At 40.3% G+C, this 25,065-nt stretch overlaps 1 long non-coding RNA gene across 1 annotated transcript; it reads left to right on the top strand.

Annotated features, from left to right (window-relative positions):
- The first annotated feature begins 340 nt into the window (after window positions 1–340).
- LOC108315767 lies at window positions 341–9,546 on the top strand. Its single transcript, XR_001830068.2, has 3 exons — window positions 341–373; window positions 2,250–2,252; window positions 9,411–9,546. It is a non-coding gene; the product is annotated as an uncharacterized LOC108315767 (long non-coding RNA).
- Window positions 9,547–25,065: the final 15,519 nt, after the last annotated feature.

The raw sequence follows: 25,065 nt of genomic DNA, 5'->3' as shown, positions 1-25,065 counted from the left end.
AGCAGGATTACACCTAAAAAGTTTACAATGATTCCTTTATATCATCAAATATATTAAGAATACTAACTCTTATCTGTAATATCAGTCGCAAATACTTTTTACAAATTTATCATTTGTTTTTATACTTTACTTATTGGATATTTTTGTGAAGCAAAGTTTTCTTTTTTTATCTGTTTTCTTTTTTCTTTCTTTCTTTCTTTCTTTCTTTCTTTCTTTCTTTCTTTCTTTCTTTCTTTCTCCTTTCTTCTTTCTTTCTTTCTTTCTTTCTTTCTTTCTTTCTTTCTTTCTTTCTTTCTTTCTTTCTTTCTTTCTTTCTTTCTTTCTTTCTTTTCTGAGAGAGAGAGTCTTGATCTGTTGCCCAGGCTGGAGTGCAGTGATGTAATCTTGGCTAACTGCAACCTCTGCCTCCTGAGTTTAAGCAATTCTTGTGCCTCAGCCTCTCAAGTAGCTGAGATTACAGACATACACAACCACTCCTGGCTAATTTTTGTATTTTTAGTAGAGGCAGTGTTTTTCTGCATTGGTCAGGCTGGTCTCGAACTCCTGGCCTCAAGTGATCCACTTGCCTTGGCCTCCCAAAGTGCTGGGATTACAGGCACTAGCCACTGCACCTGGCAGAGTTTCTTTTATTATATATAGTCAAATACATTGTATTAATCTATTCTTGCACTGATATAAATACCTGAGACTGGGTAATCTACAAAGAAAAGATGTTTAACTGGCTCTGCAAGCTATACGGGAAGCATGGCAGCATCTGCTTCTGGGGAGGCCTCAGGGAACTTACAATCAGGACTTAAGGCAAAGCAGGAGCAGGTGTCTTGCATGGCAGGAGCAGGAGGAAGTGGTGGTGGTGCTACACACCTTTAAACACTAGATCTCACAAAAACTCACTCCTATTATGACACAATACCAAGGGGGAAATTCACCTTGATCTAATTATCTCCCATCAGGCACCATCTCTAATATTGGGGATTACGATTCGACATGAGATTTTGGTGAGGACACAGATCCAAACCATATCATTCCAAATCGCATGTCTTTCTCATGTTGCATAATATAATCATCCCTTTTCAGCACTCCTCCAAAGTCTTAACTCATTCCAGCATTAACTCAAAGTCTAAAGTCTCATCTGAGACAAGGTTAGTCCCTTCCACCTATAAGCCTGTAAAATAATAAAACAAGTTAGTTGCTACCAAGATGCAATGAGGATATATGCATTGAGTAAATACTCCTATTCCAAAAGGGAGAAATGAGCCAACAGAAAGGGGCTATAGACCCCATTCAAATCCAAAACCCAGCAGGGCAGTCATTAAATCTTAAAGATTCAAAATAATCTCCTTTGACTCCATCTCTCACATCCAGGGCACACTGGTACAAGGGGTGGGCTCCCAAGACCTTGAGAAGCTCTGATCCTGTGGCTTTGCAGGGTTCAGCCCTCACAGTTGCTCTCATGGGCTGGTGTTGAGTGCCTGTGGTTTTTCTAGGTGCATGGTGCAAACTGCTGGTGGATCTGCCATTCTGGGGCTTAGAAGATAGTGACTCTTCTCACAGCTCCACTATGCAGTGCTTCATTGGGGACTCTGTGTAGGGGCTGCAGTGCCACATTTTTCCTCCGCACTGCTCTAGGAGAGGTTCTCCATGAGGGTTCCACCTCTGCAGCAGGCTTCATACATCCTCTGAAATCTAGGCAGAGGCTTCTAAGCCTCAACTCTTGCATTCTGTGCACACACAGGCTTAACACCGCAGGGAAACCACCAAGGCTTATAGCTAGCATTCTTTGAAGCTGTGGCTGAGCTGTACCTGGGCCCCTTTGAGCCATGGCTAGAGCTGGAGTGACTGGGATGCTGGGAGCAGAGTCCTGAGGCTGCAGTAGGGCTGCTGGGCCCTGGGCCTGGCCATAAAGCCATTCTTCCCTTCTAGGCCACTAGACCTGTGGTGGGAGGAGCTGTCACAAAGGCCTCTGAAATGCCTTTGAGGTCTTTTCCCCAATGTCTCTGCTATTAGCATTTGGTTCCCTTTTACTTATGCAAATTTCTGTTGCCATCTTGAATTCCTTCCCCCCAGATAGGTGTTTCTTTCCCACCATATGCCCAGGTTGACAGTTTTCCAAACTTTTATACTCTGCTTCCATTTTCAATATAAGTTCCAATTTCACATCATTTCTTTGCTCATGCATATGAGCATAGGTTGTTAGAAGCAGCCAGCCCACATCTTGAACAATTTACTGCTTAGAAATTTCTTCCACCAAGATGGTGTGGTGATTCCTCAAGGATCTAGAAATAGAAATACCATTTGACCCAGCAATTCCATTACTGGGTATATACCTAAAGGATTATAAAACATTCTATTATAAAGACACATGCACACGTATGTTTACTGTGGTGCTGTTTACAATAGCAAAGACTTGAAACTAACCCAAATGCCCATCAAAAACAGACTGGATAATGAAAATGTGACACATATATACCATGGAATACAGCCATGAAAAAGGATGAGTTCATGCCCTTTGCAGGAACATGGATGAAGCTGGAAGCCATTATTCTTTGCAAACAGACACAAGAACAGAAAACCAAACACTGCATGTTCTCACTCATAAGTGGGTGTTGAACAATGAGAACGCATGGACACAGGGAGGGGAACATCACACACTGGGGCCTGTTGGGGGGTGGGGGGTTAGGGGAGGGATAGCATTGGGTGGGGGGATTGGGGAGGGATAACATTAGGAGAAATATCTAATGTAGATGACGGGGGATGGATGCAGCAAACCACCAAGGCATGTGTATACCTATGTAACAAACCTGCACGTTCTGCACATGTACCCCAGAACTTAAAGTATAATAAAAAAAATTTTTTTTAAAGTAAACACACACACACACACACATACACACAAAGAAATTTCTTCCACCATGTACCCAAAATCATCACTCTCAAGTTCAATGTTCCATAGATTCCCTAAGGCAGGGGCACAATATAGCCAGGCTCTTTGCTAACACGTAAGAAAAGTCACCTTTGCTCCAGTTCTCAGAAAGTTCCTCTTTTCCATCTGAGACCTCCTCAGCCTGGCCTTCATTATTCATATCATTACCAGCATTTTAGTCATGACCATTTAACCAGTCTCTAGGCAGTTCTGAACTTTCTCTCATGTTCCTATCTTCTGAGCCCTCCACACTCTTCGAACCTTTGCCTGTTGCCCAGTTCCAAAGCTGCTTCCACATTTTCACATATATTTATAGTAATGCCTCACTCCTCTGTATTAGTCTGTTTTAATTTGTACAGAAATACCTGAGACTGGGTAATTTATAAGAAAAGAGGTTTAACTGACTCATGGTTCCTCAGGGAACTTACAGTCAGGGCATAAGGCAAAGTGCTTAGTGGCACTTCACATGGTCATAGCAGGGGGAAGAGAGAGATGGGAGAAGATGCTATGAACTGTTTTTTGTTTGTTTGTTTGTTTTTGAGACAGAGTTTTGTTCTTTCTTGCCCAGGTTGGAGTACAGTGACGAGATCTTGGCTCACTGCAACCTCCACCTCCCAGGTTCAAGCATTTCTCCTGTTTCAGCCTCTTAAGTAGCTGGGACTACAGGCACCTGCTACCACACCCAGCTAATTTTGTGTGTGTGTATTTTTAGTAGAGACGGGATTTCACCATATTGATCAGGCTGGTCTCGAGCTCCTGACGTGATTCGCCTGCCTCGGCCTCCCAAAGTGTTGGGATTACAGACGTGAGCCACCACACCTGGCTGGTGCTACAAACTTAATCAGATCTCATGAGAACTCACTCACTATCATGACACAGTCCCAAGGGAGATATCTACCTCCATGACTCTTTCACCTCCTATCAAGCACCATCTTCAGCCTTGGGGATTATAATTCATATGATTTGGACAAAGACAAAGATCAATGTTTGTTTTTACACTAAACTGGAAAGATACTAACAGAGGTAACTCATTGATAACCTCTACATGTAATGTCTGGTTGTTTTGTATATAACATTTCACTAGCATGATCTTATTTTATTTAATTTAAAAAAATCATACATCAATCCTTTCCCCTCATTGTTTCTAGGTATTTGAGTTGTAGTTAGGAAAGTTTTTCCTTTCCCAGATTATAAATTCACTAGCGTTGTTTTATTCTACTTATTATATGATTTTATTTTTTATGTTTAAGTCTCCTATCTATCTGGAATTTATCCTGGTATGTGGTGTGAGGAATGGATGCAGTTTTACATTAATCCTTGTCATTCTCCAGTTATCCTTTATCATTTACTAAAACATACAGTTTCCCCCACTGATTTAAAGTGGCAAGTTTATAAAACTTTAAATTCTTATATGAAACTCATTCTATTTCTACATTTTCTGTTTCTTTCTATTGGTCTGTCATCTCTCTCTTTATGTACCAAAACCAGCTTTCATTACAGAGGTTTTATAATGTATTTTAATATCTGGTAATACTACTACTTTCACACATAATTTATCTTTTTTTTGAAGTTTTTATTCCTGATATTCTTGCTTGTGTTTTTTTAAGACATATAAGGTTTCTAAAAGGGTTTTTTCCTGCTATTACTGCTTGTCTTACAAAAGAACTTTAAAATCAGGTTAAGATCCTCATTCATAATGATATAGTTTTTATTAAAATAAAATTACCTTACTTGTTAAGTTATATTTACTATCTTATTTTCCTACACATGTATTGGTACTTCTCAATGCACTTGCAAGAATATTTTTAGAGCCTATGGATTACATAATATTGTATCCCTTATTTTGAATAATTTTTAGTGTTTGTCTTTGTACTAAACTCAAGAAAACACTAACTGAAACAAAAGGCAGCTCACTAATAACCTCTACATGTCATATCTAGTTGTTCTGTGTGCAAGTAACTCTCATGTGACTAGCATGATCATATTTTATTTATTTAAAAATGTATTTCGTATTATATATATTTAAGATACACACATGATATTTTGATACACATATAATCAGTGAAACAATTACTATAGTCAAACAAATCTATCACCTTCCATAGTTATCTTTTGCATGTCTCTGTGTTAAGAGCACCTAAAATCTACTCTCTTAGCAAATTTTTGGTATATAATACAATATTTGTAACCGTAGTTCTCATGCTGTGCATTACGTCTATAGACTTTTTCATCCTACATAACTGCAAATTGGTACTCTTTGACCTATTTCTCCCAATTTCCTCTCCCTTTCTGCCCCTGGTAACTACCATTTGACTGTTTCTACTTATTCAACATTTTTTTTTTTTTTAAGAAAAGAAGTTCTGCATTTACACGAGATCATATAGTATTTTTCTTTTTGTGTCTGGCTTATTTCACTTAGCATAACATCCTTGGGTTCATCCATGTTGTTGCAAATGTCTCTCTGCTTGTTGGAAACCATATTCCTTCTCAGGGATAGCACGATGCTGTGAATTAAAGGCTTCTTAGTAAGTATGAATTGGCTTTGGTATGGCAAATACACATTATCATTACATTGCTTATATTTATAGAGTGATTACCGAAAGGGAAGCCCCGAACTAAGTGCTGTGCAAGGCGTAAAGATGAATCACACAAAGATCAAGGAGCTTACAACATAGTGAGGAAGATAAGATGTGGACCTAAATAATTATACCACAAGACCTATAACCCAGAATTCATGCTAAGCAATGAGAGAGAGAGAGAAAGGGAGAGAGAGAGAGAGCAAGAGAGAGAAATTAGATCTACCTTGGGGACTGGGCAGCAAGTTAGCATGCCAGCATTTTGTTTGTTTTGAGAATTAATCAACTAGGAACACACCCATCGAAGAATCAGGGCAGAACTACCAGTCTGTCAAACTGGTTTCCATGAAAAGAAATTAATTCATATTTCCTTGTAAAGCAGTTCTTTCCTCCCATATTTACTTACCATCATGTAGGTATGCCCTGGAGAAATGAATATTTTTGGCTGGTGAGAAGGTAATGAGTTACTTGTAAGCCATTATTACAAAGATGCAATTACTTCAGAATGATATTCACTGAGAACTCCAGAATAATATTGACTCCTTGTCTGGATGTAAGGCACATCGCTGCCTGATTGAGCCTGAGAAGAGCGGGTGCACCCTAACGCAGGAGAGGGAGGGTGCGGATTGGTTACGATTTCAAACTGAAATGTGTTTCTGGTCGCAAAGCAAAATGAATACTAAGAGACAAAGCAAAGCAGAGAAATCAGCTCTCTGGGACTGACACCTGAGCTCAACAACCAGCTAAGAACTCCCTTTGTTTCCTTTGTAAGCCGCCTCACCATCTCCTTTGCTGGGTATTCCCAAAAGATTGTCCAGCTCTTAAATCCCTTGTGTGGTGGTAAGAGGTCTGGGAAGTTTCTTGAGGGAAGAAGTGGTTTCTGTGGATGTGATCTGGTGGACACACAATGGGAAGCCTCTTTGGGAATCCCATGAAGCCCCTGTGGGCTCTTGCCAGGCCCTCTGCCTTCCTGTTCCCAGACTACTGCTGACTCCACACTTAGCATCCACTCACTTCAGCTTCCATGAAGACTGGCCCATCAGGAGAGAAAGGAAAACAACTGTAAGGGGAATCCCTCAACTCCAGGCATGCCCTTGTCCCAAAAGATGAATCCCTGGTTGGTTGTCAGGCTAACAAGCAGAGATGCATATTGCACTGTATTCTATAGAATGAGAATATGGCTTTATTTATAATTTTTAAATCCAGCTGTGATGCCTAATTTTATGTGACAATTTGACTGGGTGACAGGGTGTTCAGAACCCTGACTGATACACCAGCATTGTGATAATATTGCTCATTGTAATAAAATGTTCAATATGGCACAATTGCTACAGATATAAATGGTAATCTAATATATTCTCTTGCTACATCCTTGGGAGAATTATAAAGGATGACTTAGCTAAAGTTTAAAAAAGTCTGTGGTAGTACCTGGAAATAAAGAAGACTAATGAATACCATATTAATTTCCACTGGCCTATCTTGTGCTTTGTATCCTGAGAAACCCCCACTTTCATGCAGAAAACAGAATCTTTTGCCTTCCACATCCTGTGGGGATCTGAGAGAGTTTCTAGTGTTGTAGGAATTTTTGAGGCACATTAGATAGGCCTCATTACTAAAACTTCACTAGAGTGATCATTTGAGTTTTGTCAGTGAAATGTTACCATTCAGACAATGTAGAGGCGATGAAAACACACCCTAGCCACGGAGCCTGAATAAACACCTGAATAAACACCACAGCCTCCCGTGGCCCAGTGCTGCTCAGTGGATCATCCAAAGAAACTTGGTCTAGCATCCAAAAGCAATCAAAGGGCTGTTCACATCTTTAATTCTGTTTCTGAAAGAACTTTTATCTTCCAGTGATCCCATGGTTTTACTCTGTGATTCAGTCCACAGCCTGCAGAAACGTCTCTGAGGGACTTCATTCCTCACTAGGTGATCCAGAGCTTCTCCCTCTTTTGATGCCTCCTCTTCACTTTCTAATCAGCTCCCTTCTCCAAGTCTCAGCCTCGGTGGCGCTGGTCCTCAGGGCGCCTCCCTACTACCTTTTGCCTTTTTGATCTTGTTTTTCTCTTGTCCATTTACCTAATCCTGCCTCAGGGAACCTGGGAACTGGGCCATCAATGAAAGAAGGCCATTGGTAAAGTGGGGGAGAGAGAGAAGTTGAGGGGACAAAAGTGTACATCTTTTTCTAGATGAAATGTTAAAAATACTGATCTTTTATTTCCTCTCACTGTCATACTGCAAGGTGGCACCACAGGTCAGCCTGGAGTAGAAGACGTGTTAGCTGTCGCCTCAGCACCCAGGGAACGTTCCTTCCATCCACGGCTGCCTGCGCAGGGCTTCTGGATTGTCCATTGGAAGAAAGCTGGCATGTCTCTGAGACTTTGCTAAGCTTCATCCAAACTCTTGTGTGATTGTGAATCCTTTTCAGTGACTCGGCACTTGTACTCCTCATTTTACACACAGATGGCACTGGGTCTTGACAACCAGTGTGCTGTGATAGAATGGAAAGGAAAGTCCCTGTGCTGGTGCTGAGTTACACATACTACTGGCTCATTTTATCTTCTAGTATAACCCTCCAGAATAACCCTGTGGGATGGGCAGGGCAAGCATGAATATTACTATTCTCATTTTCTAGCACATTAGACTTGGCATTTCTGTTAAATGTTAGTGAGCGCTTCAGAGCAGTCGGGAGAATTGTTCAGGCTAATTGTAATTATATTAACTTACCTAAGCATCCTGGGTATTTTTCCCTTTTTTATATTAAAAAAGTCCACTTTAAGATATGGAATAAACATGTTGTTTTTTTCCACTGGAAATCATGTGCCACATCTTTCACAAAGAAAAACATTAAATTTATAAGCATACTTACACTGTAATCATTTTCTGTGATTACTTTTCATTTTTATGCTAATATAACTAGAATTTATATATTGCATTATTTTTTCATAGTGCATCTATTCTGATAAATACAGAAAAAGGAAAAAACACCCAAAAACTTCTCCTGAGAAGAGCCGTAAATATACCTTTTTATCATCGTTAATAGCAAAGCATTTTGTTCTTTCTTCTTTCACTCTCTGCCTCTCTCTCTGACTTCATCAGAAACAATCTATAATATTTATGGATATTACATAGATTTAGAAATAGATTTACTTATAGGATCAAAGTAGGTATTGACCCTAGTTCACTAAAAACAAGGTCATTCGTCAGTTCCTGTGAATCTCCCAAGTCTGCAGCCTCTTCAGTTACATGGCCTGACCATTCCTTGGTCTGTGGGGTTTTTGGAGGACCGTTATACTGATTACAAAGCCACCTCTCAGTGAACTGATTGCGCTGAATGGCACAAATTACCTTTGGGCAACGAACAGGTATATCAGGGAGGCATTCAAATGCATGACCCTTAAAGCCTGAGGAATATATCCAAGGTGAAATAAAAGGGGGGCTTTGTCATAATGGCTCAGGTGTCCATATTATGGACACCAGCCAAATAAAGGGGATCTGTAGACACTCCCATGTCTTCTGAAATTATGGGGGCTGGAGGACCAACTGAAGGCAGGTCTGTGTCATGCGGAGGAGGCGGGATTACACCCACAGTTGCTCAGCATTGTTGTTCTTTTCACTTGAAAGCTTTATTTTAATAATCATGTTGGAGTTTCTTCTGACCATGAAAAACCAGTTGAGTTGAAATCTGTGGCAGCATCTTCTTTCCTTGCTAAAGGAAAGCAGGAACCCTCCTGTTCTCGGTACAGATATGAAGAACTCCAGAAGCTTAGTTTTCCTTCACTTTTTTTTTTTTTTAATAAAAGAGAATTGGAAGTAGATGTCAAAGAGAAAAGTTTAACAGTGATGAAGATTCTCTCTCTCTCTCTATCTTTTGAGACAGAGTCTTGCTTTGTTGCCTATATTAGAGTGCTAAGGTGCTATCTCTGGTCACTGCAAACTCTGGCTCCTGGGTTCAAGCAATTCTCCTGCCTCAGCCTCCTGAGTAGCTGGGATTACAGATGTGCAGCACCACCCCTAGTTAATTTTTCGATTTTTAGTAGAGACAGGTTTTCACCACATTTGCCAGGCTGGTCTCGAACTCCCAACCTCAGGTGATCCACCCGCTTTGGCCTCCCAAAGTGCTGGGATTATAGGCGTGAACCACTGCACTTGACCCAGCCACCACACGTGGCCTAGATTTCTGAAATGAGAACTTGGATTGTGCCATGAGGCCAGCAGGGCCCTTCCCACCTGTTTTTCAGACACAGATGCCAACCTTCTCTGCATGCCCCAGACCTCACGGCCAGTGTTCACCCTGAAGATCCACAGGATGAAGGCCCGAACTGGTCAACTGGTACGTGACTGCATGTTTTCCAGTACTGCTCACTGGAGGTCACATGAGCTCTCCTCTAGGGGTCCTGTCATACATAACCCCTGCGTTCACCCCCACAGAGACCAGGGCTGACTTCATGACAAAATCGCAATGGGTGCTGACCACCAAAACCCCTTTTGGTCTCAAAGTGCTTCAGCCTCTAAAATGTGGATCATGTTTTGAATCATTAAGCAATGTGTACATCCTTCCTCCTCTAAGTCGTGTTCCCTGGTAGCCATTGTAGCTCCAGAGAAGAAAAGTGGATACCGGTTTCAGGAGAGAATGGATGTGACCAGAGCTGCTAGTAGCCCTTAGAATACCTTTGTGCAAATTTTAAAAAGGGTCTTCTTGCTCTAAGTAGACACAGCCCAGTGTCAGCTCAGCTCACTCATAGCTGGGTGAACATAAAAGTAGGTACGTGCTCTCTCATTTTGGCATTCTTGTGCAGGCCACAGTCTGTACAACTGTACATTGTGGCTCCCTTTGTAAGCACTAACTCTGGCCAACCTGAGAGAAGAAAAAAGATAGGTCGGCTGGACACGGTGGCTCACGTCTATAATCCCAGCGCTTTGGGAGGCTGAGACAGGTGGATCACCTGAGTTTGGGAGTTCAAGACCAGCCTGGTAAATGTGGTGAAAACCCATCAAGAGATTGAGGTCAAGAGATTGAGACCATCCTGGCCAACATGGTGAAGCCCTCCCTCTACTAAAAATACAAAAAATTTAGCTGTGTGTCGTGGCATGTGCCTATAGTCCCAGCAACTCAGGAGGCTGAGGCAGGAGAATCTCTTGAACCCGGGAGCCAGAGTTGGAGTGAAAGAGTGAGCTGAGATCGCACCACTGCACTCCAGCCTGGCGACAGAGTGAGAGTGAGACTCCATCTCAAAAAAAAAAAAAAAAAAAAAAAAAAAAAAAAAAAAAAAAAAAAAAAAAAAAAAAAAAAAGGGTCATTTCTCTGGTCCTCAGTGGCTTGTGGGGCGGAGAATGAGATGAAGGTAAGAGAAGCATGAACTTTGAGTCCTGACATTTCATTTTCAGATGGATGACACATTTTGGATAAGTTTAGGAGAAAGCTCAAAGACAAGGACATTTACCTCATTCGTATTTGGGAGGATGCCTCCTTGCAGAGACATTTTGTACTATCCACAAAGTGATGGACAGTGTGGCTGGGCAGACAGCAATGTTGTGCTAGCATGCCTCTGCTTTTGTGTGGTTGCAGAGCCCCAAATGTCCTGCACGGCTGTGGAGGAATACATGGGGACTGAGAATGTGGCTGGGAAACTTGCCAGTGGAAATCGCCACAGTAGGGCCATTGTGACCTGTGGCTAGGAGTGCAGAGCAGCATCTGGGATAGGCATCCAATGGAAGTCATGGCCAAACCTCCAGAGACCCTAATGCCAGGGAGAGCCTGGGGATATCCAGAGAGCAGAGGAGTGGGTTCTGCCCTGATTGAACCCAGGGATCTGACTGCCTGTTCACGACCCCTGGATCTGCCATCCAGTGCCAGCAGAGTGCCCAACAGCCAGAGCCAAGAGACCTGGGAGCAGGCAGATGGGCCCAAGGCCATCACACACAGCTCTCAGTGCTGCCCTTCTTCTGCCACTCAGAGGCCCTGTAGCCTCCCTTGATTCTCCAGGATGCCACCTCAGAGAGGAGTAGGAAATCCAAAAAAACAGCATTTGCCTGAAAGAGAATGATTTCTCCACAGAGACTATTTAAATGATGGCATAAAGCTACATTGATGAGGCTGGGATTTCATGTTGTCCTCCTTACACAGTGGATAGGCTTACAACAAAGACTAGATCAGCTTTAGGAGATAAAGAAGCTACATTTTTGGGAGGCAGGAGAATCGCTTGAATCCAGGAGGGCAGAGGTTGCAGTGAGCCAAGATCACAGTACTGCCCTCCAGCCTAAGCAACAGAGTGAGACTCCCATCTCAGAAAAAAACAAAAAGCAAAAACAAAAAATAAGCTACATATTTTTTGGCCTCTCTTCATGGAGTTGACCCCACCTTCGCCCTCATTCCATATCCTCCGGGCCAGCCACTGTATGACATGGGTGGAGCAGGTAAAGCTAAAGATTTTGTGACTTGGCCAAAGCCAAACATCTGGTTGTTGGTGAAGCTTGGACTGGACCCAGCCCTTTTGTTCAAGTCTATTCTCTAGACTGTCCCTCAAAGACCACGAACAGACTGGCACCAATCTAAGAAGACATTTTTACCCATCTGTCTTCAGCCAGGCTTCCCAGAAGATGACCCTGAGACAAAGATGTATGTACAAGTGAAATATTAAGGAATTGCTCCGAGGAGAAACCAGAGAGTGGGGGGAAACAGGACAGGGATTGGAGGGAAGCCAGTCAAGGGCATGACTCCAGGGGAAATCCCAGTCTCAGCCTGAGCATGCGGACAACTCGGTATCATGCATTCTCCCCAGTGACAAATCCTTACAGCTGACAGTTTTCTCCTCTCTTGTACTTTACCAAGAATGACTTGGTTATCCATTTGGATAAAGCTTCATGCATTTCTCATCTGCCAGCTGAAAATTGCAAACAGAGGCTGTTTACCTCCAGGAAGGCAGCAGGGCTTTCATCCTCAGGCACCTTCTGTCAGGTGATAGACCACACTAGGGTGTGCAGTGGGGGATAAACTCCCAAGCATGAACCCAAACCATCTCTAGAAGCCCAGGGGCTGTCCTCTGAAGGTGCCGCTGGTGGAAGCTATCAAAAGCAAAGCACAGAAGCTAGGGGGTGAGCACAGAGAACCATAGGAGGGATCTGAGATCTGGGCACAACCCCAGAACCCCCAACAGCACCTGCTCTCCCTCTGTTGTTTAAGGTTATCAACTATTCTCTTTCTTAAGAACAGTCCTTTAGCCTGAACTTTCGTTCTTTTGGTATTAAAGTGCTATCCCTTTTATGAAGAACTGGCAATAGTGGCTAATAAGACTTGGTATTGATCCGATGTTTTACTTGGAAAAAGGGAAGTTGCCAACTGTCTCTTAGTTCCTCAACCCCCCTTTCTTTCTCACGTATTACTTGTCCACAAATCCCAAAAAGTCTGGGAACCACCATATTAGTACATGTTGCTTCTCCTTTTGATTGGTTTCCAAAGTACTTCCTAACTATTCTCTCTGTGATTTAAAACAAAACAGGCAACTAAAACAATAAAGAGTTTGGAATCCAGCTCAGTAATAATTGTGTAAACATTGCTTTTCCTCCCAGGAGGGCCTCTGTAGTCATCAGCAATGTGCGTTTTCCCATGCAACTTGAAGGCAGGGGGGCAAGGGGAAAGCTGACCCAGAAGGAATGTCCCGATTGCCACTCTGGCCTCACTTCTTCTCCATGACTCCTAGGCTAGGTGGCACTGGCTGCAGTGGTAGGTGGGAAGTTATCTGTTGCCCACCTCCTACCCTTCAAAACCCATCAATAAATTCCCAGAAACCATCGGCTTGTGAGTGTATGAGGGTGTGTGTGTGTGAGTGTGTGAGTCTGTATGTGCGTGTGTAGTGGGTAAGTATTGCATGAGAAATAGAGAATGATGAGAAAGGATAATAGTGATGAGACTCCAGCTAAATGTGAAAATTAGAAGTTCCTTCATCTATGCCTTGTTCTTGTTCAAAGGAGTAAGTTGCATCAGCTTAATATTCTCCCCAGTGACAAATCCTTACAGCTGACAGTTTTCTCCCCTCCTGTACGTTACCAAGAATGACTGGGTTTTCCATTTGGATAAAGCTTCATGCGTTTCTCATCTGCCTGCTGAAAATTGCAAACAGGAAAATTCTGTTTGTTGGAGCAGGTCCTGGAGCAGAGGAATAGTTTCAGTTGATCAAAATAGTTTATAGTGTCTGATGGTTTTTACTTGAACTGTAAGAATCCAGGATTTATTTATGTAAAGGAATATCATTCTGTTCAATTTTATGCTGTTAACTCTTAAAAAATGTGTGGCCACCAATAAGTTATTCCAATAGTCTCATTTTAATGAACAATAATTAACATTTATGTTTTGATTTCATATGATCGTATAGAAAATTTTATTTAAATTATTATTTTATATAATTATATGTCTAAAATATTTATTCAATATCAAATATGTGCCAGGTGCAGTTTTAGATGGTGGGGATCCAGCAGCAAATAAAACAGTTAAAGTCATAGTATTGTTGTCAAAGAGTTGAACTAGCATTTCCTGTGAAATTGCTTTTGAAATAATGTATTTTCATGGGGGCAATCTAATGCTATATGATGTAGAAATTAAATTTACTAACAGATATTGAATTACTATTATTTTGTTCTTAAAGTCAGAAGGAAAGTGCTACCAAAGCCAGAAAATATCATGTTTTAATGCAGGTGTTTATTTACTTATTTTGAGATTTAATCTTCTCTCAAAATAAGTAATACTTAAATAGAAAATAATTCTTGAAGTTCACAAGTTCCTAAATCTATAAGATTTAAATACTTAAGAGCCAGCCAGAGAACCTGGATTTCATCAGCCAGACAACAGCAAGGCAATCATGTAGAAAAGCCCTGATTTCCTTCCCTGAGAGGAAGAGTGACTTGTGGATTACCTAGATAATTGTCTCAGTTTCTACCTATAAAGATTACCTCACAGATAAGCAAAGATAACATGAATTTATTTAATGTTGTTTAGTTCTCTAAATTTTTTAACAATGGTAAAGAGATTTAACTTTAATTGCATCAAATCACCAAGCCAGGACCGAATCTATTGAAGTTTTTGGTGCTGAAATCTAGTAAAGCCCCAAAAGTATTTCTTGTCAGGGATTCTGGGCCAGAAATGATCAATAGTGAATGGCAAAGGGAGGCTCATGTAAGTTAATGACACTTGGATGTGATATGTACCTTGCAACATCACACTGATGATGTAGCAGTTCTTCCTCTTTTTTTTTTAGGGATGGAGTCTCACTCTGCCATCCAGGTTGGAGTGTAGTGGCATGATCTTGGTTCACTGCAACTTCTACCTCCTGTGTTCTAGCAATTCTCCTGCCTCAGTCTCCTGAGTAGCTGGGACTACAAGTGCACACCACTATGCCCAGCTAATTTTTTGTATTTTAGTAGAGATAGGTTCACCGTGTTGCCAAGGCTGGTCTGAAACTCCTTAGCTCAGGCAATCCACCTGCCTCGGCCTCCCAAAGTGCTAGGATTACAGGCGTGAGCCATCGTGCCCAACGTCTTCTTCTCTTTTATTTTTTTTTTTTTGAGATGGAGTCTCGCTCTGTCACCTAGGCAATGGCGCAATCTCAGGTCACTGCAACCTCTGCCTCTTGGGCTCAAGTGATTCTCCTGCCTCAGCCTCCCAAGTAGCGGGGATTACAGGCACGAGCCACCACACCCAGCAATTTTTTTGTATTTCTAGTGGAGACAGGGTTTCACCATGTTGGCCAGGCTGGTCTTGAACTCCTGATCTCAAATGATCTGCCAGCCTTGGCCTCCCAAAGTGCTGGGATTATAGGCGTGAGCCACCGCATCCTGCTGTCTGTTTTTTTCTTAAACATGTATTACTCTACTGTGTTATTTTGCCACCTGGTGCTGGTCAAGGGCCTTTTCATTAAATTTTGGAGAGAACCAAATTCAGCCAATAGAGGCCTTTTTAACTAAATAATGGAGTTTTATAAAAATAATAATGCACAGCTGGGCATGGTGGCTCACGTCTGTAATCCCAGCTCTTTGGGAGGCTGAGGAGGGAGGATTGCTTGAGTCTGGGAGTTCGTGAGCAGCCTGGTCAACATAGGGAGACTTCATTTCTACAAAAAATAAAAACAAAAACAAAACAAAACAGCAAAGCATGGTGGTGTGCACCTGTAGTCCCAACTGCTCAAGAGGCTGAGGTTTGGACATCATTTGAGCCTGGGAGGTTGAGGCTGCAACGAGCTGTGATCATGCCACTTGCACTCAGCTGGGTGACAGAGTAAGACTTTGTCTCAAAAAAAGAAAAAACAAAAAAACAACAGTAGTAATAATGCTTATCTAGCTCAAGGACATCTGCTCATGAGTGATTTAAAAAATTAGCTTTATAATTACTTGTGAAATTTCTTTTTGGGTTCTACAATTTAATTTAATCATAGCATTTATTGAACATTTTCCATATACCATTTTCCCAAGTGCTTTACATGAATTATCTTATTTAATCCTCACCAAACCCTGTAATTAGGGTATTCCTGCTTTACAGATGAATTAACTGAGGATTTGGAGAGGTTACACAAATTGCCCAAAGTCACGTAGGTAGTAAGGGGGAGAGGTAGGTCTTGAAATTGGGTCTGGTTGTGCCCAAAGTCCACATTGCCAGCTTCACTCTGCTCTCCTACTGCTTGATACCACGTGGATGCCACCAGAAATTAAGTCAGATTCCAGAATTATAGAGCAATTTCTGGTAACTTCGAGGAAATGACGAGAATCTTTCCTAGAGTAGTTTCCCCAAGCTCCTCTCCCATTCCACTCATGTAGCATAATGACACTATTGTGCCTTCAGAGTGAGTTTTTTAGTTGGGTAAACACTCACCTAGCCAGCTGGAACCCACACCTAGCAGCTTCCTCGTACAAAACACTCACTATTTATAATATTAATTACCCTGTGCAGTACAATTCTTTTAGAAAAATGCATGATGTGTACTCAAAAAAGCATTTTTTTCCCCACACAGTCTTGTTACTCAAAAATGTTGGCAGGGGATCACAAGAACATCATAAGCCTGCATAGAATGTAAGAAAAACAAAAATACAACTGAATTTAAAGAGGGCGTATTCATTTCAGAGATGTTTTTGCTTCTTAATGACCATTCCTCCTTCAGAATTGGGATGGCTGTGTTTCTGATGAGGATGGCGCTATTCTGTTTCCAAATGCTGTTATTTATTTAGATGTTCCAAGCAACTCTATAATCGAAAACAATATCCTGAGAATAAAAAAAAAAAGCACACATAGCATTTTAAAGTTTTGCATACCTGTGTATTTAGAAGATTTTTTTTAGGTGTGGAAATTTTAAAGTAAATTTAGAATTTCTAAGGCAGGAAGTTTTCAGAATTTAAATGTTTTTAAGATAAAATTGAGTTCTGTATTAAGACAGATGTATAAAAGAGAAAAGAGTTAAATCCTTATTTTTCAACTAATTCAAGATTCAAACTACCTATATATATATATATATATATATATATATATATATATAAACCACCGTTGATAGTTTTATTGGTGGTCATCTTCAAATTTCAAAAATATGTAGATTTAGAGAATAATATATTATACCAATAATACTTCGCAGGTAAGCATTTGCCTATGTCAAATGTATTAAGATGTTTCCAGCAAAGATACCTGGAGAGGCAGCCATCTTGCCACCATGAGGCCATAAGCAAGTATACTAAATGATATAGTTTCTTGATGACATTGATGAAACTGTTTTCTTCTTGTTAAATAAATAATATGTTATTAACAACAACAAAACATACTTGATCCAAAATTTAACCAAATAACATGTATTGTTTGAAAAAAAAAAAAAAATCCCTGGTCTAATGGCTGGTGCTTGCAGGTGTGGGCCCAACACTGCTTCAACTACCTGTGACTTCAGGTGTGTCACAGAACTCCTCCTCTGAACCTCATTTGTGTCACTTCTAAATAATGAGAGAGGTCCAGATGTGGGTCAAAACCCAATAGTAGGCTGAGAAATCAAGTTAGTGCATCAAAACTGCAATAAAAATAACAAATTATGCCTGGGCACAGTGGCTCACACCTGTAATCCCAGCACTTTAGGAGGCCTAGGTGGGTGGATCCCCTGAGGTCAGGAGTTTGAGACTAGTTTGGCCAACATGGTGAAACCCCATTGCTACTAAAAATACAAAAGTTAGCCAGGCGTAGTGGCAGATGCCTATAATCCCAGCTACTCGGGAGGCTGAGGCAGGAGAATTGCTTGAACGCAGGAAGAGAAGGTTGCAATGAGCTGAGATTATGCACTGCACTCTAGCCTTGGCAACAGAGCTAGTCTCTGTCTCAAAAAAAAAAAAAAAAAGGAAAAGAAAATTACATAGATTGGAATCAAAGAATAGAAAGTATCAGTGGATCACTCTTGAGCAGAAAAAACATTTTACACAATGTTTCAGATACCCACACATGTGTGGTATACTGAATTATGATGTAAAATGTATTTCATTCTGTAGGCGATAGTCAAAAAAGGTTGAGAAATGCTGAGAAAGATGACTTTAGGTCCCCTTCAGCTGTGACATTCCTTGGGCCTTTTGTGTAAGTGATACCGTGGCAGAGACTGCAAACAAATTGTCCACCAAAATTAATGATTCCCTTCCATATTATGAAGTCATGGCTGTGCACCCAGAGACTGTCATTTCTAGTTCCTCTTGCAGGTAGTTGGGACCATGTGACGAGTTCTTGCCAGTGGAGTGTAAGCAGAAGTGATACACTTCACTTCCAAGCAGAAGTGGTTAAGGAGCAAGTGAGTTTTCTTGCCCTTTTCTTCCCTTGCTGTTGCCTCCATGCAGACAAACTTATTGACCTTGGGAACTCTATTAAAGATAGTGAAGCCTGGTGCTCCAAACACTGCTTGGAGAACAGCCTCTTCCCTTCAGAACACCTATTTTGGTGTTCACATGAGCAAGGAGTAAACTTCTCCTGTATTTGTGCCATTATACATATTGGAGGGTCTGCTTGTCATGACAGTGAATGATTTAAATCCAGAAAACGCCCAACAGCTGGAGAGAGAGCACTGGAGGCCGTGCTTCATACAGGGCCTGGCCTGCATGCAGGTGATACTGCACTCTGTTACGAGTTCCTGTATGCTCTTCCTGCATGTTAAAGAGGTAACAGAACATGTGTTCAGTAGTCTTGCCTTCTGATAATCCTCTTGACCAAAACTTTCAGGATAGGCAATAAATCCCTTCACTGCAGTGATAGTTTCTTAACAGCAACTAGGAAATTATAGTAGGTTTAATTTTAAAATAGCTTACTCTATTTCTTTTTGTAAAAGTAATATTTTGTGTTTCTCAGAGTCTAAATAGTTTACAAAGTATTTTTTTTTTTTTTTAATTTTAGTCTTGCTCTGTTGTCCAGGCTGGAGTGCAGAGCTGCTATCTTGGCTCGCTGCAACTTCTGCCTCCCAGGTTCTAGCGATTCTCCTGAGTAGCTGGGATTACAGGTATCCACCACCATGCCTAGCTAATTTTTGTATTTTGAGTAAAGAAAGGGGTTTCACCATGTTGGCCAGGCTGGTCTCAAACTCCTGACCTCAGGTGATCTGCCCGCTTCAGCCACCCAAAGCACTGGGACTACAGGTGTGAGCCACTATACTTGGCCTACAAAGTACTTTTATACGTAACTTACATCATTTGACTCTACAAACAATTTTGGTGGTAGAAAAGCAGGAACTAATTGCCCCATCTCACAGATTAAAAAATAAAGCCTTTGTGTAATTTAGTAATTTAAAGTTTGTACCAGGAGTAGCAGAGCCAAGCCCTTGAATTGCACAACTTTAAACTTAAGTCTGTTTCTCCTCCTAGCTTGTTAGGTCTGGGTTTTGTTTGCTGCTATATTTTCAGCACCAGCCTGAAATGTAAAAAGGTCTAATGAATGAAGATCTCTTACTGCTTCTCCTGGTTTTGGCTCAAGTTCCCACTGTCTCTGCTATAGGAAAATGCCTACTTTTTTTCCATCCAGTGTTGGAGCAGTAACAGTGGAATTGAGATTTGAGTCAATTAAGGTGATGTTAGAAAGTGGAAAATGGAGTGGCTCACATTCTGCTGATTAAAGAGCATTTTTTGGATTTAATGAGATTTAAAACATTTTGCAGTGTTTTCCAGGGAACTCAAAACTCCCTTGGAATTATAAGAATTATGAAACTTATTTTGAGCAGCATAATGACAATACAGCATCGTTAAGCATTAAATGAAATAAAAATATCCACAACCATTTTTGCCTGCCTAAATATAGGAGAGTATCTAAAAAACAAAAGAAAGCAAAATGCATCCAGATTTTCAGGAAAAGAAGTCCTCATCACTGAAGCATCAAATTACAAGTAGATGAATGGGCTCTGTCTTCCTTTTTTTTTTAAGTCTTGGTTATGCTTATAGACATGGTTGCTGAAGAAAAACAGAAAAGTTTTTTATTTTCTGTTATAAGAACTTCTCTAGAAGTCACAAAAAGATTAAACACTGGGCCCCACATTACTATTTCAAAAATGGTATTTTTGTAGCTATGTATATAAATAAAACCATTTCCAAAGCAGAGGTCTCTGTAGGAAATTTTGGACCAATGTTTCCATTATTAAATATGTCTATGAGCTAAAAAGTTTCCTAGATCCAAACCTGCCTGTCTAGTTATTTTTGGACACAGTAGAGTCTCAAGCGTGGAGGGAAAACGTTCTGTTGGATCTGAAGGCACCTACAGCACAACTGAGAGGCAGCTTCTTCTGACAAGTCTGTCGCTGGCACAGTCTGGCCTCGTCTCGGGGCATGTAATATGGGGGGAAAACCCAAATAGTGACTGGATCCATTCTTGAAGGCATGATCTGGGGCTTGTCTGAAAATTTAATAGCTAGAATGGGAGGTAACCCAGTTAACTGCCACAGGGGGGATCTAGGGGGTCTGAAAAGGGTGGCCAAAAGCTCAGAGCTTCTTGCAAATGTTTTTATAACTGGGACGTCTCTCTTCAACTGCTTCATAAAGAAAAATGCCTTTCCTTGTAGAGCTAATCTAGTTTGGTGATCAGCCCAATGCATGTAAGAACCAAACGCTCTCCTATTTGCAGATTAGCTCAACGGATGAAGTATTCTAAAATCACTTATTTTGTGTGTGTGCTAAAAGTTTCTTCCAAATACTAGGGAGGGAGAAGAACACTCTTTGATTTAATGACTTCAGTGTCCACATCATTCCCCTGTTGGAGACTGTGGGTCCATGTGGGTTGGGCATCCTCTAAGAGATGTAATCTGGAATTAATTAGAAAGAAATTGCCACCCCAATAAACATATGTTAAAATTATCTTAACGTTCAATAATTAAAGAGGTAGGAAATACCACTACTCTGAAATCCTCTTGTAAGTGCCGATAAAAGAGTCAAGCTCCTAGTTGTGCACGTACATAATACAGCTCCCAGCACGGTACACTGTTTAATGAAAATTCCTGGCTGGAGAGCTGACTCCATTAGGAAAGGTTCGCATCAGACAGAAGTGTTTACCAGGGCATATTACGTGTTCATTGCAATGATTAGAGGAAAATGGTTTTATACCCATGGAATTGCTGCAGGGGAATAAAGGATAACATTAGCCTCTTCCTCTGTACAAGGGTTTATATTCTCCTATAAATGCGAAGAGACAAAGAAATGTCCATTAGAAATTCTTTTTTGGGGTAGAAAAACATATTCTACCATCATAAGAATTCTGAACATAAGAGAATCATGATGGATGCAATCCATGATGGATGCAATGCATAGACTGGTTGATTATTCATTCATTAAAAACAATAATTATGGAATGCCTTCTAGGCCAAAGCACCCTGTGAAGGGACAGAAGGATCTATAAATAAATTTCAAAATTCCTGCCCTTAAAGAATTTATAGGCTGCTCATGGTAGCTCACGACTGTAATCTCAGTACTTTGGGAGGTTGAGGTGGGCAGATTGCTTGAGGCCAGGAGTTTGAGACCAGCCTGGGCAACATAGTCAGACCCCTGTCTCTACAAAAAAGTGTAAAAAAAAGCCAGGCTTGATGGTGCATGCCTGTGGTCCTAGTTACTTAGGGTACTGAGGTGGGAGGATTGCTTGAGCCCAGGAGGTCGAGGCTGCCGTGAACTGTGATTGCATCACTGGACTCCAACCTGGGCAACAGAATGAGACCCTGTCTCCCTGTCTCAAAATATAAAAAATTTAAAAAAAGAAAGAAAGAAAAGAATCTACAGTGTAGATATGTAGAAAGTGAAACAGTAGGACCACAAGTACCTAAAAAAAAAAAAAAAGGCAAAGAATAATTCTGGCAGTGAGGGGGGCTTTAAGAAGAAGGTAACATCTGAGCTGGGCTTGGCAGGATGAGTTGATTTCAGGAGGGGAATTGCAGGAGGGAGCAAGGCATTCCCTGCAGAGGAAACATGGAGAAAAGCATTGCTAGGGTAAGCTGTAGGGTGTGCTTTGGGAACAGTGGGCAACACGGCATGATAGGAATCTCCTGTGCTTGGGGAGGTGCAGTGGGAAATAGGCCTGGGAGGAAAAATGGAAAATTAAAAAATCTCTTTGAAAGTATTTTATAAATTCAGGGTGTTCTTATTTCCTCTAGGGAAATTGCATTCTTCACTTTACATACCAGCTGATTTGAGGACATAATTGGTAGTTTTAAGTCCAATTATATTTAATTCTGTTGAAGGCAAGGACTATGGATTTTGATATTACTTATGATGGGGTATGCATAATAAGGCCTTTGATAGAGGTTAAAACAATGGCACAAAGTACAGTGGTCTTTCCCTCAGCTAGGAAACAAGAAAGAGATGACAAAAAAATGAGAAATGAGCCAATTATGCAGAAACATCAAGCTTGCAGAGAAACAGAAAAAACTCAGGCTTTAGGATTGTACTTCGAAGTCTAATTTACTTTCCCTTTTAACCAGTCTTCTTATTTCCTTAGGATTTCCTCTAAACCATTTAGTAATTAGATTACATTGAGGAAAAAGAAAAATAAAAACATGATCTTAATGACTAATTTTAGGAAGGAATTTGAATGGTAGATTCTATTTAGAATTTGTTATTTCTGTTATCTCAGTTCTTCACTGGAGGAGAATGATGCTTGTGTTTCTCCCTTCCTCCCAGAAGATGATTCTAGAGATTGCATTCTGCCCCTGATAAGTTAAGTTAGCAAACACAGATTCAAACATGTGCAGTCCAAGTGAAAGAAGAGATGAGCTATACCTGGTATTTTTAAGAGGTATAAACAAATCTCTTAAATTAAGAGAGTTGGTTTCAAAGCATATGTATGTGTGTGTACATATATGTATACATTATATGTTTCAAACTATATACAAATATATATTTAATATGTATATTATTAAATATCTGAGGAAGCAACCTCAGATTCATTGAATCATTTAAAAATTACTTTCCTAAATTACTTTTCTTTTCTAACAAAACAAAATACTTGACAGAAAAACAGCACTTATCATACTGGTACTATCTTACTGGTTTTGTGTTTTCTGTCTTGTCCAACCAGAAAGGCACTTAAGGGCAGGGACCATATTTCTTTTGTTCACAAGAGTACGTCTTTGCATTTAGCACAATGCTTGGAAAATCACCATCATCATGATGGGAGGCATTGTGATGACTAACTTCATCATGCAGCTAACACTTATGGAGCTGTAAACTTACTCTATGTGCTTTGTATGTATTACCTCGTTCAATATTATGTTGAAGGTTACTGATATATGTTTGTTGAATATAAATGGATTTCTTTTGAAGAAATGGTGTATAATGTTGACAAGTTGTCCAAATGGCATACTAAAGGTTTAATCGGTTCTTGCTTATGGCAGAAAAATTGGGTATCTTGGAGAGACATTAGATGGGAAAGGAGTACCAGGAAAAAAGAAAAGGGTAGTGATGGTTAGGGTCACACATTTTGCCTGCCTTGTTTATTTATTCTTCTTTTTCAAATAGCCTAATTATTTATTTTCCTCATTATGTAAGCATACATACTCAATGCAAACCTTCAGAAAAGTTTTCTATTCTGGAAGCATTTCACTTCTGCATAAGCATCTTTTTCCCACTTTGCAGAAAAAGATTGCTTAGTGACATGCCACCATCCAAGTAACAGAGATGTAGACACTTAGTAGCAACTCAGTCAATGCACTGGTGATTAATTGAAAGCTGTTGCCCAGAGGGTGCTGATTTTTTATTGGACCAAATTTCAAATCAATATATTACATTTCTTTCTTAGAAATGACATAGTTTAAAAATTAAAGGGCAAATAAAAAGTTAGCAAACTCCTTTCTGGCATGTTGATCCTCAAATATTGAGGCATATATTAGAATCAATTGAGTTCATTGCAACAGAAAATTAATACTCCCAACTAGTCTCAAAAGCACAAGCATTTTAAAATTTTTGAGTAGTTTAAAAATATGTACAGATTTTTTAATGTGTATGTGTTGACAGATGCAGTAAACCACCATAGCACATGTATACCTATGTAATGAACCTGCATGTCTGTACATGTATCTCAGAACTTAAAGTAAAAAAAATTTTTAAGTACACATTTTAAAAGTCTCATTAAGTATGTAACTCCAACAAACTGAAGTTTAGACACTATTATCTAATCTTGTCCCTGCCATTCCTGATTGTTGGAGGAGATGATATGCCTATGGTGTTTGAACTTCAAAACAGCACACAGCTTTTGAATGGCAGTGACAGCCTCAGCAGGGAGTGTGCCTTGTGAAGCTCTCTCCGTCTGAACCAGTCTGCCTAAGTGGTTTCCTGCAGTCCACAAAATGGATTCACATGTGGTGTCTACATCAGATAATGTATCTTGTGACTTCTATGGGGTCTGGAAGTAGTGAACAAGCTAGGAAAGTGAGAAGTCATTCAAATGCTGGAAGATGGCAAAGATAAAGCCCCAAGCAGCATCACTGGGAAAAAAAGATTGAGGTCTGTACAGGGTGGAGCTTTAGGAGTGCCTGTTAAAGGCTGGAGTCTCAGGGCATCCTAGTGACATTGCTTTCTCCTGCCCTTTTCATCTCTTCTTTACCATCCCAGTGGTAGACCTGTGTTATACAGTTGTAAACTTACTACTATGATCTTCCTTGTTTTATTTGATAGTTGGTTACTAGCAGTTTTCTTAATTCTATAAGACTTATTTAATAATTTAACAACAATAAATTGAACACCAATTATGCATAGAAACTACACAGCACCAATAATATAGTAGTGAAGAAAACAGACTTTTATAGGTTACATTCCAAATGGGCTGTTTGGCATTAAAGGGATAATCACAAAGAAAGCATGAGTTATATGATCATTTAATGTGTATAACTCACATTTCATTAAGTGAACATGCCATATTTCATTCAACAATTTCCCTGTGGTTTCATATTCTGAGTAATGTCAAAATCATGCAAATCACATTTTCCATATTCTGAATTATTTCATTAGGCTAGATTCCAACAAAAGACAATTAGACACAGTGCATTTTTAATTAGCTTGAATTGAAATACTAGTGTTTTGAGAATTCTTATACAATTTCACAATATTCACATAAAGCAC

The sequence above is a fragment of the Cebus imitator genome, unplaced genomic scaffold (assembly GCF_001604975.1).
Source record: "Cebus imitator isolate Cc_AM_T3 unplaced genomic scaffold, Cebus_imitator-1.0 Scaffold178, whole genome shotgun sequence".
Taxonomy (NCBI): domain Eukaryota; kingdom Metazoa; phylum Chordata; class Mammalia; order Primates; family Cebidae; genus Cebus; species Cebus imitator.
The sequence above is the reverse complement of the archived record's forward strand: the minus strand, read 5'-3'. Positions and strand labels throughout refer to the sequence as shown.